Here is a 20,371-nt window from a genome sequence, read left to right as displayed (position 1 = left end):
TCTAGGTGGTAAACAAAAAAATAAACATTCTAAAATAATAGCACATAATCATAATAAAAGTTATAACACCCCTCAAATTTAACACTAAGAATTTAACAATAAATTGTTTCAAAATACATCATAGAATCATAGAGTTGGAAGAGACCCAAGGCACATCTAGTCCAACCCCCTGCAATGCAGGAATAAAAAAGGGTGCTACCATTTGGGGTGGGGTCGCGGCTGCTCATGCATGCATATTTTTCACAACATCTGCACAATGACAGTCACATAAAAATGCAAGTCCGTATTTCCCCTCATTTAACATGGAGAACCTGAAAAGACCAAAAGGAAAAATGTTTCCAGTGATCCATCTGTGATATCTGAATCACTCACTTATAGTACTAAGCCCACACCTGAAAGCACTCAAAGCTTAGTAATAGGTCGATTAACAATGTTCAATATCTTCATATATAAAAACATAACCAAAACTGATGGCACTAGTGCTAGGAAACCTCTTCCCAAAACTTCTATACTGAGACCCAAGACGCCAGAAATAAAACAAAACAAAACCCAAAACAGTTATTCTTCTGGAAACAACTCCCTTTTGAAGGCTCCTAGGGTTGGAGAGTTGGAAACAATATCTCACGGATTGCAGAAACAGTATATATCTCTCTCGCCTCCTTCATTGCTGAAGCTTGAAGAATAAATTGACATGTTCTTAACATGTGAAGAAGCTTAAAGGATAAGTGTAACATGTCAGGAGGAGAGCCAAAATGAGATGTGTGGAGGCACGATTTAAGAAAAAATATCTTTTTTCTGTAAAGGTTTCAGACATATGTACAAAGGCTAAGGCACCATCTGGACTCTTTTGAAGTTAGTCCAGCAATTTAGTTTTGAAGGCTTGCCCTTTAAACATCTTGACTTAAGTCTCAATAAACATAATTCTAAAGCATGCCAAGGTAAGAATGTATTGAAATAGTTTGATCTATTCTGGGCAGTTACTGCAGGGGGCAGAGAATCAACATACCCCTTTCAATTAAGAACTGCTATAATTTGAAATAGATAAGGAAAATTGAGGAAATGGTCCTTTCCTTACATTGTGGTCCTTTCCATGTTTCCTCAGGAACTGTGTTCAAATAGACTTACTCTCTAGTAAAGCGTGTCTGCAACTACATCTATTCAGTTCTTCCTGCTAATGAACACAGCAAAATCTTTTTCCTCAGCACAACAGACAGTGTGGCGATCTGAGAGCATAGCTTCCAATAAGTCTGCATTGAATACAATTAATGATATGAAGAAAACTTGACACTGAAGTGTGAGGGTACAAGTTAATGCAGGCAGGAAGGACAAGCAGGGTTGGATTTGGGTCTTGTTTCAGTTGGACAGTAAACATCTCGGATGATTTATAGTGTTGGGGTCATCAGAAAGGAGATCAACATAGTTCTGGACAATTTGGTAGTGTCTGAGAATATCAACAAACAGTAGTTATGCAGCCCTCTAGAAATGGTCTGGCTCATTCAAACACATGAACATAGCATTGCATTTAACACAGGTATGCCATTGGGACACAGGTGGTGCTATGGGTTAAACCACAGAACCTAGGACTTGCCAATCAGAAGGTCGGCGGTTCGAATCCCCGCAACGGGATGAGCTCCCGTTGCTTGGTCCATGCTCCTGCCAACCTAGCAGTTCGAAAGCGCGTCAAAGAGCAAGTAGATAAATAGGTACCGCTCCGGCGGGAAGGTAAACGGCATTTCTGTGCGCTGTTCTTGTTCGCCAGAAGCTGCTTAGTCATGCTGGCCATATGACTGGCTGTACGCCGGCTCCTTCGGCCATAAAGCGAGATGAGCGCCCCAACCCCAGAGTTGGCCATGACTGGACCTAATGGTCAGTGGTCCCTTTACCCTTTATGCCATTACTACATATTCCTTCCTTTTCGTTACACACATATCAACAATGCAACAATGGATATTAGTTAATGCATCTTTTCCATGTCCTTTTAAATGCATAATTGTTCTAAGCTCTGACAGTGTGGAATTACAGAAAAACATAATGTATCACCTTACATTATGAAAATTGCAGAGCAACTTAATGTACATAAGATCAGCAAGTAAATAGCTGATGAGCAAAGTTAAAAATTGCATGCTTGTAGGCCATTCATTGAAAAGGAAGAAGTACATGATCAGAGGCTGAATAACAGTACTTCGATTAGTCTTTGCAGATGAAAAATGTGTAACTGGGTTCAAAAAGTATTTACTTCCCTAATGGCACAGAATTCACTTTATATTTGTAGCACTCTTATAGAGTTTACTAAAATATGTCTAGAGAGCAGATTGCACCAATGTGTTGAAAGGGACCCCAAAAGTCATCTAGTCCAGTCCCCTGCTATGGACAAATTTCAGCTAAAGCATACATGACAGAAGGCCATCTAACCTCTGCTTAAAAACCTCCAATGAAGGAGAGTCCACCACCTTCCAAGGGAGACTGTTCCACTGTTGAACAGTTCCTACTGTCCCTCCATGTAACTTGAATCCATTGGTTTGGGTCCTAGCCTCTGGAGCAAGAGAAAACAAGCAAGAGAAAGACCATCTTCCAAGGGGCAGCCATTTAGATATTTTAAGATGGCTATCATATCTTCTCTCAGTCTCCTCTTTTCCAAGTTAAACTTACCCAACTCCCTCAACCAATCCTCATAAGGTTTGGTTTCCAGACCCTTGATCATATTATTATTATTATTATTATTAGTTATTTATTGAATTTATATACCGCCCTTTACCCTGTGTGGCTCTCCTATGCACACATTCCAGCTTGTCAATATCTTTATTAAATTGTGGTGCCTAGAACTGGACACAGTGCTTCAGGTGTGGTCTAACCAAGCAGAATAGAGTGGTACTATTACTCCCCTTGACCTGGGCACTATACTTCTGTAGATGCAGTATAGAATAGCATTAGCTATCTTTGCTGCTACATCACATTGTTGACTCATGTTAAGCTTGTGATCCTGTAAGACCCTTAGATCCTTTTCACATGTAGTACTTTGTTAATTCTATAATCTTATCCTCTGAACTGTCTGTAGAAAAATTAATTCCGTGAAAAATCAAGCTAAGTAAAGAACAAATTGTATTATCAAGCTATGTATGACTACTGTTGCCATTATTATTTCGAATCATTCAGCCACTGTGGAAAAGCTTGTGATAGAAATAGTGTGATAGCTTTAGTCCTATACACACTTACTATGGAAGTAGATTTGACTACAATCAGTGGGACTTCCTTTTCAGTAGACATGCGCAGAATTGTGCTCTTGACCTAGTTTGCTGAACCAAACTTTATTTTTATTTTTTTACACTTCTGTAAAAATAATATTGTGGTTGTGTTGAGATTTAGTTTTAGGATAATCAATATAATTTAATTGGTAGGAGTCAAAAGGCCATTGAGCTAAAGCTGCTTTTTTTAAAGGGAGCATCATTCCATCAGGTTTTCACAGTAGAGATATCATAAGTATCTGTGAATATCTGTTCCTGAAACAAAAACAGGATTATTATTATTTTTTCATTGTATTCAAAATATTGTCAGATTTAGCATTCAGTATCTGTTGAACAATACTGCTAACCTGCAATGTAACCAGGCTTCAGCTGCAGAATTTGGTGGCACTCACAAATACTGCTAGCAGTAGCAGTTTCCTTGGGAGAAATATCAAAGCTTAAAAAAAATATTATCTCACCTATTCCAGACAATGTCCATTGGATTGGATCCAGACTAAATTATACATTTAGCAATCCTAAATGAAGTGGGCAGATCTACTGCCACATTCTAATCCCCATTGGCTTGTGCTGGCCAAGGTGAAAGGTGTCTGTGCAAGTTCTTTGTCACTATGCCAGCTTCAAATTCAAACAGAGGTGAGGCAAGAATTCTTTCAGGACTGAAATGAGGAGTTGTGCGGATCTTATGTTACAGAGTCTCTCACTCCAAAATATATGTTGAAAACAATACAAAGATGCATTATATCCAATTGCTGTTTCAAACTGGTAGGGGGGGAACCATGGGTTGAAATCAAGTAGCTATATAGTTTATAGTTTTGTGCCAGACCTTTGAAGATATTCCTTTAGGCCTGGAGAGAATATTTGCAAGTTCTCTTAACCCTAGAATCTTTGCTGATTCCACTGGTTTAATGTTTCCAATAAAACTGTGTGTATTTGTCTGTCTTCAGTGGTTTCTGAAGTATTGCTGTTGGCAACTGCAATCCTTCAGTGACTTATTGCAGAGAGTTGACTTGGATGCTTTGTGCACAGTTGAGATAGTTCAGGTTACGAAACAGTGTATGGGGAAAATCTGTATGGAAGATCAATTCCATAAGCACTTTATAACAGCAACACACACACACACACACACACACACACACACACTCTAAAACAACAACACTGAAGCACAGGGCCATAGTGCCAAAAATATGTCACTAATCTCTACGCTGAAGACAGAAGAGTAGCGGAATATGGATTTGAACTTGCAGAGAATGAGACAAGCAGATGTTCTGTCAACGAATTGATCATTGTACAGCAGAATTAGATAGCACTTTCAATTCCAGACAGTTGTGAGCTCTCTCTGCCAATTTCCCTCCAGAGTACTGCTGTTGTCTTACATTAACTGCCCACTGTGTTTAAAAGTACATAAATGTGCAATTCAAAGTGGGTCACTGATCACTTGTTATACGTATTTAATAAAATATTTTTAAAGGGTGGGATACATTTAAGAAATTAATCTTCACATGGTCATTTTTGTTCTCATCTTTATGAACAATATAAAAAGATCACAAGTAGATCATTAGCCCTAGAGTTAGAGAGTAGATCAACAAGCCTTCTGTACTCACTGTTAGCATACAATTCATTCAGTTTGGTTTGTTCATAAATCACACTTTCTTTGCAGACATACCTGAGGCAAGTTTAAAAATTGGAACTTGACAGCCTAATCATATGCATGGTTACAAAGTATGTCACACTGAGTTCAATGCAGATTGCTCCTAGGTAAGTTTGCGTCGACTTGCAACCCAAAACTATAAAATGCAATGCAATAAAAATCAACTAAAGCCAATGGCATTGGTAGCAGTATAAAAAACAGCACTCCCAGATAGCATCCTCCGTAGCAACAGAACTTTTGCTCAGCAGGTGACAAAACCTGCTTTGATTTAGGGATGAGTGGGTTTCCTTGGGTTTAGTCCTATATAGTTTCATGGGTTTGCTCTTCTTTGCATTCTATTCCCTATGAACTCCAGCTTAACTAGCAGGATTTCTGAAATTTTAGAATCGCATATAGTTTTCAATAACTTCTATCCATTGCACATTACTCCTATATTAGAGATTATTCACATGCATTGGTTAAACACCGAAAAAGGCAATCTCCGTGTGATCTTATTCATGTGCTGCTGCACATTGCTAAAACACACACAAAAAGGATTTGTAGATACAGCCATACATATAATTAAACCAAGACAGGTGCTTTCCAATGTTTTATCAAAGTACACATGTGGATTGATAATTAGATGTCTGAAAGCTACAATGATTTGTGTGTGTGTGAGCAGTAGGTTGTAAATTAAAAAACAACAACAGATTAACGGAAGATTCCTGTTACATTGGTACTGCTTTGAAGAAACCTAGGTTATTCCGAACTCCAGAATTTGAGGAGAATTTTGAATGTGAAAAATTTTGGAAGCCTCCCTATTTTCCTTTGTGTTTGGGAACTTCTAATTGAGTCTCCCCTTCTGTTCCCTGTGCCTAAACCAGAACAGAAACAGAAAGACCATTTTAGAGTTTAGTGCCCCTCCTTTCCCTCCCTCCCTCAATGTCCCCTGGAATATTGGATTTGTGAAGACGAAAAGATGGTGGCAACCAGCTGATCAGAGGTATAAGGGGGTTCTGCTGAATTCTCCCTCCAAAATTGTACCCACAGAAAAGTACCCTCCAAAATTGTAAACCTCCATGATCAAAACCACTCCCTCAAAAAAAAACCTAGCTGAAGTCCCCCCCTCCCCCGTGCCCTATGCTCATAAATTTCCACTTACTAAAAGGTCTGAGAGACCCCCTGGAGTTCCAACCGGCTCTCTACACGTCACAGCCAATCTTTTGGGCCTACACAAGTTTTGCTCTCTCAGTATTAAGACTGAAGAGGAGGTGCTGCTTCTGAGAGGCAAGGAAGTCTCTTAGGCCTCTCAGTAAGTGGTTGCTTGAGGAAAATACTTTGCTGTATTTTATTATTCTGATAAGGAGTGGGGTGAGGAGGGCTGGAGGCAAAAGGCAGGGAAATGCAAGGCCTGCCTCATACCCTCCTGGGCACAAGTTGTGAGAGAAATTACATGCTCACTTCACCTTTCGTTATTATTATTCCTTGTTCCTTTACTCCTCTGAATCAGCCTGCTCTGTTTCCCTCACTTTCCTTTGCCCCCCAGAGTTACAGTTCTGGCCTTTTGTGACAGCTTCACTTTCACATTTCTCTTCTCGCAGCGCAACCCCAAGATTACATATCTGTTTGGTACTACGCTCCTGTGAGTTCAGTAGGGTTTCCTCCCAAGTAAATGGGTACAGAATGGCAGCTTTAAAGGGCAATCCTAATCACGTCTACTGAGAAGTAAGCCTGGTTGAACTTTAGGTTTGCAGCCTTAGGCACTTAATGTTGTTTTCCAGTTGTAAGCCTGTATGGAGTTAGGGGGTTCTCCAGGTTACTGAGTAGGATATTAACTTGGGAGAATAAAATCTTAAATGACTTTGTTTTCAAACTCTCTTCAATTCAATTATTCTCCCCCCCCCTCCGGCGCACCTCTAAATAAAGTTTTTCCCCCCTGTACTGTACCATTTTAGGTGCAGGTTGGAAAAAAGAACACATCTGAATGATTTTTGGGGGAATTTTAATAAACAAACTTCCATACACATAGAAATTCAGCATATCAAGAGAATGATGTGACCTGAGACCTCTGAACCACCCTGAGGCCTCCAGGTATAGGAAGACATGCTGTCTTCCTATGCTAGAAATGTTTTGTTTTGTGTTTTTTAAAGAAAGAGAGTGAGTATGGGGCTTTATTACTTCATTCAGCTGCATGTAGAAAGCTGAATTCTGAGAATAATTATGGTCAAATGGTGTAATCTTCATGGAGAAAGGCTTCAGGAGTAAACCCTGAGGGAAAATCTGTGCCTACTTCCTTGCAGGACATCTTTGAGAAAAGAAAAGGCTGAGGAGTAAACCCTACACAGGTTCTCTGATACTCCAGCGATTTGACTGGAAATTGCTTTTTCTGGCAGGTATAGAGCCATGTCATGAAGAGCTTCACCAGTTTAATTTCTGCACATTAGGCTGCTGTTAAAGGCACTGGCACAAACCCGGTAGGAAAAGTAGTGAATCCTAAAAAGGCAATCCAATATACTTTTCTGGGAGCAAGTCCTACTGCATTAGCTTGGCTTACCTCCAAATAAATTTTCCCTGGATTGGGTACACCACTATAGAGAAGACAGAAAACTGTAACTTTCAAGAACACTTATTTTATCATAGGCAGTCTAGTCCTTTTCACCTGTTCTACTATCAGAGGGCTGACAATTGATTTCCATTGATGCAATGAGGATACTCATCAGGGCAGACCTCCTGCCGCATCCAAAGTGTATGTGCAGGGACTATAGGTTTGCATCCTAAATAGTTTATTTTTATTCTATTCTATTCTGTTTATTGTTGGCATAAAGTTCTCTTGGCAGTTTACAATAAATAAGTAAATTACAATTAAAATTCATAAACTGATGAAATAAAAAACCTTAATAAACAAAACTCATAATTGTGCAGTATATATTGTTATAATAACTATGACAATATTTTTTTCTGTAATTGTGTGTGTTTATAAATCTCTATGATTATAGCTTGTCACATGTAGGTTACAACTGTTGGGGCATGTAAAGAATCTTAAAAAGCTGATCAAATGAATTGCATTATAGCACAAAGCCAATATCCTTGCTGAAAGTTGAGATTATGAATTCTGTTGAATGCATCACTCTGATTTTTTGGCTGGATAAGGACCAGTAAACTGATACTTAATCATGACAAAATGGAGGCATTTTGGTGGGTGATTCCCATGTCTCAGAGGTGGGGAGAGAGCCTATTCTGGATGGAGTTATTCACCCTCTGGGCATTGGAAAGCATAGTGGCTAGGAGTGGCTGTTTCAGTGCTGGTTTGCCGGCTATGGATGTTCCTTGACTAGAATAGCCTTGCCACGGTAATCCATGTTCTTGTAACTTCACATCTATATTTCTGTAATGTGCTATAAATTTGGGCAGTGACCAAAATAGATGGTTTCTCCACTGTAGCATCCCTTTTGTGGAACTTCTTACTTTTGGAAGACTATTGGTGGCCAACCGTACAGTATATGCATATCCAATATTATGTCCACAGTATAAGAGAGTACCACATTAGTGCACATGCTGGAAACTAAGCAGGAATCCATTATTTAATAATTATATAATTATAATAATTATTAAAGGTGGTAGCAGAACACCTGGCTAGGTTTTTGGGGCCTTCTATTTATGGATGCCACATGTCCACAGCCTATGTCTCTTGTTGGATACACACTGCGGATTAGTCACACATGTGCTAGACCTTAATTTTTCTATTCTTAAAATGGGAAATAATTATTTAGACCAAGTTTCCTGGTTATGTCACAGCAGTGGATCCTACGTTGGGTTCTGATTTAGGGCAGCTCTACACACATGCTTCGGACTTTATTTTTTATGCATTGTATAAACATGTATGTAAAAAAACACATTAAACACCGGTAGAGCATAAAAATTTGCATCTGCAATATTTAAGGAACAAAACTGGTGTTACATATCAAAGTCTCAGGAAGGCCTGAGCAAAGAGATACGTTTTTACTAGTTAGCAAAACATCAGTACTTGTATTGATGCCTGCTACCTAGCAGGGTGAAACCATTTTGCAAGGTGGCTACTACAACAGAGAACTCAAGTTCCTTTGTTCATAAATATATGCAGGATGTGGCATGACCACAAAGTCTTGCTCTGATGACCATAATACAGTAGGCAGGTAAAAGGGGAAGTGTTCTTTGAGATTTAGCCTGGTCCCAAGCTATGTAGGGCCTTGAAAGTCATCAGCAGTACTTTAACTTGGTTCAGTAGCAAATTGACAGTAAATGCAATTCTTTCGGCACTAGTAATATGTGTATGCAATATGGTGTCCCACTTAGCAGTCTAGCTGCAGCATGTCATATGATACATAACGACGGAAGACGCTCAGTGCTCTGGAAAAGGAAATCACAGGTGTCATGTTCATCAAGTACACTGTAGCTCTAATTCTCAAAGGTTCTATTCAATGAGGCTTGTGCTGAGGAAATGCATGAAGAATTGGGTTATATAAATATTGATAATTTAATAGTCCAGCCTAATGGCAGACTAATAGGTTCTGTTTCATTAATTTCTATTACAGTTTTACTTAGACTACTGTTCACAGCTCACTACTATTTTATAAAGAATTTCTTCAGCTGTTTTCTGGGAACAAGCATTGCATTTTCAGTATGAATTTAAAAATAAATTGAAGGATCAACTTTCTGCCAATTTTTCAGCAGGAATCCTTGAACAGCATTGTTGTTTCATTTCCCCAGTACTGAGAAGATGGGACCAAAGAGATCAATAGTCTCTTTATAAAAAGTGGACATTCTATCTTGCTTGTAGTCCCCCCCCCCCCTTGTTCCTTTTATATCTGAATTATCTGGAAACCTGTAACAGAAATAAGGAATATATTTTAGCACTGTGATGGTTTGAAAAATTTACATTTACAAAGTGCTGTGACCTTTGCTTGCTCTCCCACAACTTCAGTGTAGTTCGGTGTTAAAAGTTCAGATTTGTCATGCAGTTAATCCTTGATTAGTATGACAGTGTGTGACATGTCTAAAAAGGTTTGGTTTATAAATAAAAAGTTAATATTGGCCACATTTTAACCCTTTCAGTGTCATCTCTTCATGGCGAAGAAGTAACTTGGAATGAAACTGATAGAGGCATCTTTAGAAACTCAAACCAAATGATGCCATATCCCACAATGCTCCTCCGCTAGTCTAATGAAGATTTATATCCATAATTTTCCATCAAGAAAAAGGTATGTATGCTTCTTTATGCTATATTGTTGGCTAACTATTGCATTCATGGTGACTGCTTGAAATCAGAAAACTATGGACTCAGCTACATTAGGTTTTTTTAATAAAAATGTTTTACATTTGTTATAACACTGCAAAACCAGATGGCGCTGTAGAGTTCAATCCTTCGGCATGTGATTTGCCATTAGGAGCTTTACAATTTGTTTTCCTGAATTTTTTTTTGATGTGTCTAGATCCAGCCATTGTCTGTGATAATGTGTACTGAACATCTTAAAGATACTTATCTTAAGGGATCTAGTATGGTAGCTTCTCCAGCAAAGACAAATATGTGCTGCCGAAGTTCTGCACTTGAACTGGTCCTGATCCAACGTGAGTGTCTCATGTAAACTATTGGTAGCACATTTCATCCCAATGTTGGGAGAATGGATCCCTTTTCTATTTTACAGTGGTAACTTGGTTTTAGAACAGCTTAGTTTATGAACAACTTGGAAATAGAGCACTGCAAACCGGGAAGTAGGTGTTCCGGTTTGTGAACTTTGCCTTGAAAGCAGAACATGTTCTGCTTCCTGTTGAGTGTGTTCTGTTTGTAAATTGAGTCCCCCACTGCTAATCAGAGGCTTACTGTTGAGTCTGTTGGCTGTTGAGTCCCGAGCACCCACGCAACACAGAGGTGATATTTGGAGCTTTTGCTTTTGCTAGTTTTTGCGTTTTTGTTTGTGTGGCTTTTTTGTTTTTTTTTAACTGTGACTTGTTCTTCGTTTTATGGGACTGACTTGTAACTATGGCTTGTGACTTCATTTTTGTGACTGTGGCTTGTGACTTTGTTTTTGTGACTTGTTTTTGTGACTGCGTGGAACCCAGTTCAACTATTGATTGATTGATTGATTGATTGATTGATTGTGTGACTGCAGAAATGGATAAAAGCCCCCCATCCAAACAATGACTATCATCAGTGCACGTAAGGGGGGGGGAATTAAATTTTTATCATCTACAATACTGTCTTATTTATTTTATAGTGCAGTACATTGATTATTATTAAGATGCGGTTGGCGCTGTGAGCAAAACCTCAGCGCCTAGGACTTGCCGATCATCAGGTCGGCGGTTCGAATCCCCGTGGCAGGGTGCGCTCCCGTCGCTCGGTCCCAGCGCCTGCCAACCTAGCAGTTTGAAAGCACCCCCAGGTCAAGTAGATAAATAGGGACTGCTTACTAGCGGGAAGGTAAACGACATTTCTGTGTGCTGCGCTGGCTTGCCAGATGCAGCTTGTCACGCTGGCCATGTGACCCGGAAGTGTCTCCAGACAGCACTGGCCCTCGGCCTCTTAAGCGAGATGGGCGCGCAACCCCAGAGTCGTACCCCGTATGGGCAGGGGTACCTTTACCTTTACATTGATTATTGCTTTCATTTTATGGATCAATGGTCTCGTTAGATAGTAAAATTCATGTTAAACTGCTGTTTTAGGGGTTATTTTTAAAAGCCTGGGACGGATTAATCCATTTAGCATTACATTCTATGGGAAAGCATGCCTTGGTTTTAGAAAGCTTTGGTTTTGGAACGGTTTAATCCGGAACGGATTAAGTTTGGGAACCAAGGTACCACTGTACTTTCTTATGCCAGTGGAAAGGGTGAAGCCCATTACTGTACACAGGTCGCTGTGAAGTAGAGTCAGTGCTTTAATCGTGCATCTACAATGAGCTCTACAAAAATGCTACCAAAACACAGAAGGTACAAAATGAAAACTAGCGGAGCAGCAACTTCTGCTAGTGTTTGCTTGCACACATTACAACAACTGACAGAAACTAGCTCTAGCAAGTAGTACTTGTGTAATGTGTATGTCTAGCATTTCTATCTTTTAAATCTGCAGTTCCTCTCTTAATTTTAAACAGTCTAAAATCAATGATTACTTACAGAGTCTTTAACAATGGGAGGCTCTATTAAGCATGCAGAGAAAACAAATGGAGCCCATGAATTTAATTCTAGTTTTCATTATCTCTTATTTCTGCATCACACCCTAAAGCTGTTGATGCCTTTTTCATATTCATCCATCTAGCAAAATGTTGAGGAGGTTAGGGATTACAAAGACCAATAAATGCAACAGTTCTGAATTGTAAGTTAATTTAATGTGAAAAGAAAACTCTGCCTATGTTAAATCTGATGATGCACTAAGTTTCTAAAGCACTTCAGATTAGTTTTTTCTCTTGATAAGGCCCAGAAGGGCTGAAAGCATTCTCTGATAATTATTAAATTATTGTTTAAATAGGATAAAATAATGTAATGTGGGACCAAATGATATTAAAGTGAGGAATCTAAACAGCAAATAAACTTAGTTCAGTTTAATGTTTAAGATTCTTGAAATGCTCAGTGTCAGCACTATTGTGTATGTGGCCTCCGTTCAACCTCCTTCCCATTAAGACATTTTATTTCCATTTATCCTATGTCGTATGCCTTTATGTGTGTTTGTACTTTGTTTATCCAAGAGGAAGCTTGGCATTAAAGCCACATATGGACTTCAGTGGGATCTCTGTTTCTACCCACTTTGAATTTTGTAAAATTGGACACAAGGAAGCAGCAGAATGCCTTCCCTGGAGATATCCTTTCCTTGAACTCATAGACGTCTTGATACTGCTTATTACCTTAACTGAGTAGATAATTGTAACACTGTTCTGGTTGTATGTTTGTTTGTTTGTTTGTTTGTTTGTTTAATTTTTCTTGAAGGCTATTAAATGCTTATAATTTTCTAATTCACTTTAAGATGTAGCAGACTTAGAGTTCGGAAATTGTTGGTGTGTTCTGGTTTTCAAACTGTGCTATGGGGTACTGAAGGGCAGTATCCCCCCACCCTATATTATTTAACATCCACATGAAGCTGCAGGGAGTAGAGCATAGTGACATCAGTATGCTGAGGACCTGCAGCTCCATTTCTCTATAATATCTGCATCAGGAGAACTGTGCAAATGCTGGATTGGTGCCTTAATGTAGTGGTGGTCTGGATGAAGGACAGTAAACTTTTAAACTCTGGGAAGATGGAGACTTTATGGGTAGATGGCTCATGTGTCCAAGAAGATAGACCTGCTGCCTGTTCTACATGGGGCAGGTGCATGGCTTGGGAGGAGGTCCGTAGCTTGGAGGTCCTTCTGGATGTATCCTTGTCATTAGAGGCCAGGGTGGCCTCTGTGGCTAGGAGTGCTTTTTACCAGCTTTGCCTGGCATGGTAGCTGTGTCTGTATCTGTGCTGGGATAACTTGGCTACGGCAGTCCATACATTGGTAACCTCAGCTCTGGATCACTGCGATCTGTGTCGAGTGGGTCTGTGTTTGGGCCTGGTCTGGAAGTTCCACTTTGGGGAAGTTCTACTCTTGGGTAGAAAATACAGAAAGATAGCCTCAAGCACGTGCTCTAAGCTTGGAGCAAAGCTTAGACACATATTCCTTAGTCAGTTACATGGTGCTGAGAGAGGGAGGGAAGTACAGTGGTACCTTGGGTTAAGTACTTATTCGTTCCGGAGGTGCGTACTTAACCTGAAACTGTGCTTAACCTGAAGCACCACTTTAGCTAATGGGGCCTCCTGCTGCTGCTGCTCCGCCAGAGCACGATTTCTGTTCTCATCCTGAAGCAAAGTTCTTAACCTGAAGCACTATTTCTGGGTTAGCGGAGTCAGTAACCTGAAGCGTATGCAACCTGAGGTACCTCTGTAAATAGAAGCAGCTTCGCTTCTTCCCTCACAGAGAAGAGAAGTTGTGACTTTGCAGAGTCTAGGAGCGAACCTCTCTGGCCTTAACCCCTTCACGCACTGTCTAGCACTTATGCATAGCTATGTTTGAATGCAATTTCCACCATCAGGTGTGAGGTTCAAAGTGCAGCCTTATTCCACCTGGACATGAATGCGCCTTGCATGTGTGAAACAGGTGCATAGGGCTGCTGAGGCCAGCGTGACGACAAATAAATTTTCTACAAATTCCAGAGTAGTAAAGAAAAGAAAAGAAAAGAAAAGAATATTAAGCTGTCAGCATCATTGGTCTATAGAGAATGAAGTACCATTTCAAAAAACTCTCTTCACTAACATGTTCTAATAATGACCTGACTGAAATAACTTTTGCAGGTAGTTTTATCCCCCCCCCCCCATTTGGGTACTAGATATAAAACTGAAATAAACAGATATAAGAACTAGGATCTGCTACTGATAGTTTATTCTGAGGTTCCTGATGTATATCTATGCCAAAATATTTTATAAATACTCAGTTTAATGAGGCTCACCACAACTGTGTGCCTCAAAACCTGCTGTAGCATTTGGTTTCAGGGAATGGGACCTGACTTTTGCTTTGTTTCCCTACCACATGCTTTTTATCAGGTTGTTGAAATAGTGTTCATGCCATTAAACAGAACCACTAGTGTGACCTTGTTCTAGAGGGGTTAAAAGGAATGAATAGCTTTCTAAGCTTGATTCAATTTCCTTTTTGTGATCATTTTGCATAAGTGACCATTATAATGTTTGTGCACCAGCCTTTTGTATCTACGATCACACCTGGTGTACATTTGGTAATGTAAAGTGATACAAAAGCAAAATAGATTTTCCCTGAGCATTGAATAGGTAGTGTTTCTTTCCATGCTGTCCTTTCCAGTGTGAACCTCAGATACATTAATAACATCAATTTAGTGTCGTGTTTTAATTTTTAAACATTTGTTGCCATGTACTCAGTTTTAATAAATGCATAAGTGGATGCAATATTTTGAGTTTTATATCATGAATTCAGCACCCTCAACAGATTCTTCAGACTTCAAAGGATTTAATATTAGTATCATAAAAGGCCTTTTGAAGAATACTACTGTAACATAAGAAAATTGACTGCTTGAGTGCGCCCTATCGTTTTGAAAGTGTTTTATTGCTTTAATTTCCTGTCTTAGTAAAGTAACAAGCAGCATAATAAAAGATATACTGTTTCAGAGTTGGCAATTTATTAGAAAGCTTAAGCTGGTTGAAGACTTTATGTTATGTGAAAAAGAAACCCTATATTTAGCTGGGGGGGGGGGGGATCAGACCAACTCCAACATTAATGTTGCAGTAGTTTTCCATGGAATCTATCTGTGGCTTTTAAGTTTGTGTGAAATAAATCTGTGAGTTTAGGTCTTTCAGACTGAGCAGCTTGTGTATCATTAGAGTCCTGGAACATTGATGTTATTCCATTTGGGAAGCATACATAAGATGGCTTCAGCTATTTGGATTCCATGACCAAAAGTTGCACTTAGAGCTTAAATTACCCAGAATATACATTTTTATTCATTTATTACATTTTTCTATGCATGGTTTAATTTTAATTCCAGATATTGTCAACCAAGCATGTATACAGTAAGTCTTTTAACCCAATTTTATGGTCATCAGTTTGCTGTCTTTCTTAGAAAGGGGGAGCCTATTTCACAGAGAAACAATCAATTTTATTCACTAAAAGTGTAGATATGAGAAAAGTGACAATATGACCAACCCGCAGAAATATGACATAAAATGGCCTCATAAATAACTTCAATCATTTCCCTAGCAAAGTTTATAGACTATTCAGTGGTTGGCTGCAGTATGTGTAGCAGTCAGATACGCAGACATCAAGCTGCACACTTGTAATGGAAGTTACATGTTCATCAGTGCAGAGCAAGGAGAACAAGATTCACAAGGTCTTCCTAATCCCACCAGTGTTCTGCCACCAAAGGATTACAAAACATCTGTTAGGTTTTGTGGAAATATCCAGCAATATGTTACTAACACAAAAACATAATACACTTGCCGTGTGGCCTAACCCTTTGAAACAACAAAGAGAACTGTTGGTCTGAAGATTTGATTTATAATAATAATGGTCTTCAGTGGATTTGCAAGCCGTGTGAGTCATTCATGAATTGCTTTTATTTTTATTGATTATATTTGGAGAATGTTTAAACAATCATACATACTCTTACAAAATTGTAATATTCCTAATGATAAATGATGGACGGACACAGTACGTTATAAAACCAGATATGGACTGAATGAATGCTTTGTAAAAAGCCTTAGTATTAACACTGAATTTAAAGTAGTATGTTTGTCTAGCAGGGGCTAAAGTGCAACAGAAAACCCCAAACACTGCTGGTATCTTTGGTTATCAGTGCTAGTCTTTTAGAAGAATAATGATTTGCAAGCTTTATTGCTAACTGAAGCACAAAAGATTTCCTCTAGGCTTGCCACAGACAATCCTTAGGCACATTAGATGAGTCAACTAGAGTTAGTTCAAAGTGAATTGCTCCATTTTAATCATGGTGACTTTCCCTTTTAGTCAATAGTCTGTAATGGTATATTGTCGGGGTCCCGCCCCTTTTAAGTGGCCACTTTATTTTGAAGCAAATTTTAGCATTTGTAGGATTTAGCAGCTCTTGAAAGAAACTCTTAATGTTTCTTTACAATGCTGAAATTCAGTATTGTTCTTATTTTGGCAGTTAAGTCTGCATTCGGAAGCACACTTATTAGGAAGTAGGAATCACTGAACGAACTCAGTGGGATTTGTTTTTCAGTAAATATAGTTAGAATTGTGCTGCAAAAATGATACCAAGAGTCTAAGGAGACAATTTGAAAATAGGCTGTTAGTATATTAGAGATATAACCTATATAATTTATAATTATGATTCAAAATTAAACAGGAAAAAATGAGGAAAGAATTACTGAAAAACAATGTTATCATAGTTGTTTCATTATTCATAAATGGAAAACCTTATTAAGAATACAAAGTTATGGAAGAAACTTAATGTTCCTTGTTGTCAGCAAAAAATTTCTTTTGGAAATTCCTATCAACATGTTAGAGAGAAATAATATTATTTCCATATTATTCTGCTGTTAATGAGTAGGCTCTATTTGGAATAATGACACACAGATATCACCCCTGATCATACCCACAGTTTGAGAGTAAATCTGACTTTGGCTAACATCTGTTTATAACAAAAAAAATTCCTTCCAGTAGCACCTTAAAGACCAACTAAGTCAGTTCTTGGTATGAGCTTTCATGTGCATGCACACGAAAGCTCATACCAAGAACTGACTTAGTTGGTCTTTAAGGTGCTACTGGAAGGAATTTTTTTTGTTTTGACTATGGCAGACCAACACGGCTACCTATCTGTATCTGTTTATAAGTGATTTATATGTTTTTTTAGATCATTAGTAGGGAAGCAGGGTGCAAGTTAAACACACACATTTGACTTGAATTCAGTCATAGGCACTTGGCTCCAGGCAGAACCTTCAGCTCCATCCCAGATCCATCCCACCCATTTTATTCTGTCCCTGTCTTTCTCTGTCTGCCTGTTGACTCCTCCTATCTTCCACCTTTATCTCTCCCCTGCTGCTGTTTCCTGAGGGAGCCAAGTTGACCCTCCGCACTCTCCCTTGCCTCAATACCCAGGAGGGGAGGGAAAGCAATTGTGGAGCAGGGAGGGGAGGCAGCAGAGACACAGGGAGGGACTCTGTGCAGGGCTCCCCTCCCCGCATTGCCAGGCATCAGCCAGATATTTTGGCTATATGTGATTTTGCTGCAACCATCACACATGATGCTATTGCCCTGTATGTGTTTTTGTTGCTCCCCACCAGATACTAGGGTGCAGATTGAGTTATAAATATGTTTAATTAAAGAAATAAAAACAATATTTGCATTATTAATTGAGAGTCTTACTGTAGGGTATACATGTCACCTCATAGTATGGCTCCCAGTTCAGACATTTTATTTCATGTGACTGGAGGCATCTTGGAGGTTCAAGTGTTATACCTTGTATATTGATTCCCTTGTATTGGGGACTACTGTATAGCTGTCCTGTGAGAGGATATATCAAACAGCAGGTTGAAGCATCTGCCGAGATATTGATAAGCCCTAAGGCTCTGGGCTGATAGGAGTATCCTGGTTATTGGAGGCTCCTGTGTACAATAGGACTTTGTGCTGCGGTTGAGTCTTGCCTGAGCAACACATTCTTTCTTAGTTTTGGTGGTTCCCTGGTCATGAATGCAGCTTTGTAAGGGAATCAACATTTTAGAATATATCAGTGCCAGTGCTGAGAATTAGATTATTATTTTTTCAGATAGATGTTGGCAGAAACTAAGGGAGAAAGTTTAACAGCCTTGAAGACAGGCTTAAATACAGCTTCATGTGGATCCATTCTAGCGCAGATGAAGTGGGCAGCAGCAAAATAAGCTGCGGTGTATGCACTCAGACTGATGCTGATCACCAAAGTATCCTGTATTGCTTTTTTTAAAATATATATATTTATGATATGTATGGAGCCAGGCATGTAAGCACTTGCGGTTGCTCATTACTCAGACTATATGGATTTAAGTTAAATCCATTAACTTCTCTGGGTGTACTCTGAGTAGGACTAGCATTAGATAGTACCCAATGTCTTTTGCATCAGGGCAGCAGAAACAAACTTCATTTTTCTCCCCTGTAGATGGTGCTACGATTTAAGGGAGTGGATGGTGCTATGGTCTAAACCACTGAGCCTCCTGGCTTGCTGATCGGAAGGTTAGCAGTTCGAATCCACATGGCGGGGTGAGCTCTGTGCCAGCTTCTGCCAACCTAGCAGTTTGAAAGCACACCAATGCAAGTAGATAAATAGGTACTACTGCGGCGGGAAGGTAAACGGTGTTTCTGTGCTCTCTGGCTTCCATCATGGTGCTCTGTTGCGCCCGCCAGAAGCGGTTTAGTCATGCTGGCCACATCACCAAGAAAGCTGTCTGTGGACAAACACCGGCTCCCGCAGCCTAAAAGCAAGATGAGCACTGTACCCCATAGTCACCTTTGACTGGACTTAACTGTCCACGAGTCCTTAACCTTCACCTTTACCTATGATTTAGGTGATTTAAAACTAATTTTGAAGTCACTTAAATCATGGCATGATGTCAACTGAAGAACTAAAATGGAGTTTGCTTCTGTTGTTCTGATGCTAAACACACAAAATATTTTTTGGTTCAGGAAAACTATATAGCAGCAATGGTTTGGTTTTTAATTTAGTTGACTCATTGCTTCCCACTCCAGTTTAAATTAGAGTCTACAGCAATATCTATGTGTGTTTATGTGTTAACCACCAATAATAAGGGCTTGGAATTTTACATTTAAATAAAACACACATTCTGGTCGTGGTCATTTTTTGGTCAAGCAAGTCAATAGCTTTTAGTAGCTTTCGCTGTACTGTGAACTATCAGTATCTCCCTATAAAGAAATTTATTTCCTTTGACTCATGTTAGATGTTGTGAAAAGATGTAAAATATATTTTTTATAGATAGTATAACTTGTAAATCCAAGCTACATGTTATGTAGCTATGATGTATTGTGGATGCCATATACTGTATCATTGTTTTAAATGTTCTGTCAGGGTTCAGGATGTATAGAATCATAGAGTTGGAAGGGACCACAAGGGTCATCTAGTCCAGCCCTTTTCCCGAAAATTAAGAGTCTTCTTCTATCCCAGGTGCCCAAATTCAACATACTCAGTTACACTCCTAGGACACTCCTTCCTTCCTTCCTTCCTTCCTTCCTTCCTTCCTTCCTTCCTTCCTTCCTTCCTGGTTTTGAAAATAAAATATTATTTTTGTCTCCTGTGTCTTCTTCATGATCTGTATCCCCAAATACTTCACAGAGTTAAATGCAAATAAATACAGGGAGAGCAAAATAATTTAAAGGTGTAAAGGAAAAATGATGTGATTTCTAAAAAGCCATGATTGCAGCTGATCTTTTGAGAGTTTCTGATCTTCGTAATTTTAAAGAATTATATTCCTATCATCTCATGTGGGACTTTTCACAGAAAAATGGCATTATCAGTAATGGAACATGCTGTTTGTACTTCAAATTCCCATGTATAATATGGGAAGAGCGATATCCATTAACAAACAGGGACAAAAGTTACACTTTCCATCCCTAAAGACCTAATGTGAATTGTAATTTTTAAGTGGCTTACATCATACATATGAAGCAACCAAACTAAAACTAACTGATCTCTTACATACCAACTTTAACTTTATAGTGAAGGTGAAATTACTACTAGACTTAATGATTTGCATTTAACAATAGCTATTGGTAAGCACACATCAAAATCCACTACAGTCTTTTCATGGCTGTACACATAAGCTTACTTAGGTCTGATCCAACTCAGGGAATAACATTTCATTGGCGATTGAAGAAAGCTATCACTTGCAGAGCTAAGCTCTTCAGTGAGATGTTACAGTTAATCACAAGATAACAATAATACAAGTGTCAGTTAAATCTGATTAGATGTAACT

At 39.0% G+C, this 20,371-nt stretch overlaps 1 protein-coding gene across 24 annotated transcripts in view; it reads left to right on the top strand.

Moving 5' to 3' along the window:
• Positions 1 to 20,371, top strand: part of TENM3 (teneurin transmembrane protein 3) — a 1,240,854-nt gene that overhangs the window by 541,639 nt on the left and 678,844 nt on the right. For all 24 annotated transcript variants that reach the window (XM_083755214.1, XM_083755180.1, XM_083755191.1 and 21 more), the window contains exon 4: positions 9,961 to 10,106. The gene's annotated coding sequence lies outside the window, so the exon portion shown is untranslated. The remainder of the gene's footprint in view (positions 1 to 9,960; positions 10,107 to 20,371) is intronic.

Source organism: Podarcis gaigeae (assembly GCF_964106915.1).
Source record: "Podarcis gaigeae genome assembly, chromosome: 9".
NCBI lineage: Eukaryota > Metazoa > Chordata > Lepidosauria > Squamata > Lacertidae > Podarcis > Podarcis gaigeae.
This window is presented reverse-complemented; position numbering and strand designations above follow the sequence as displayed.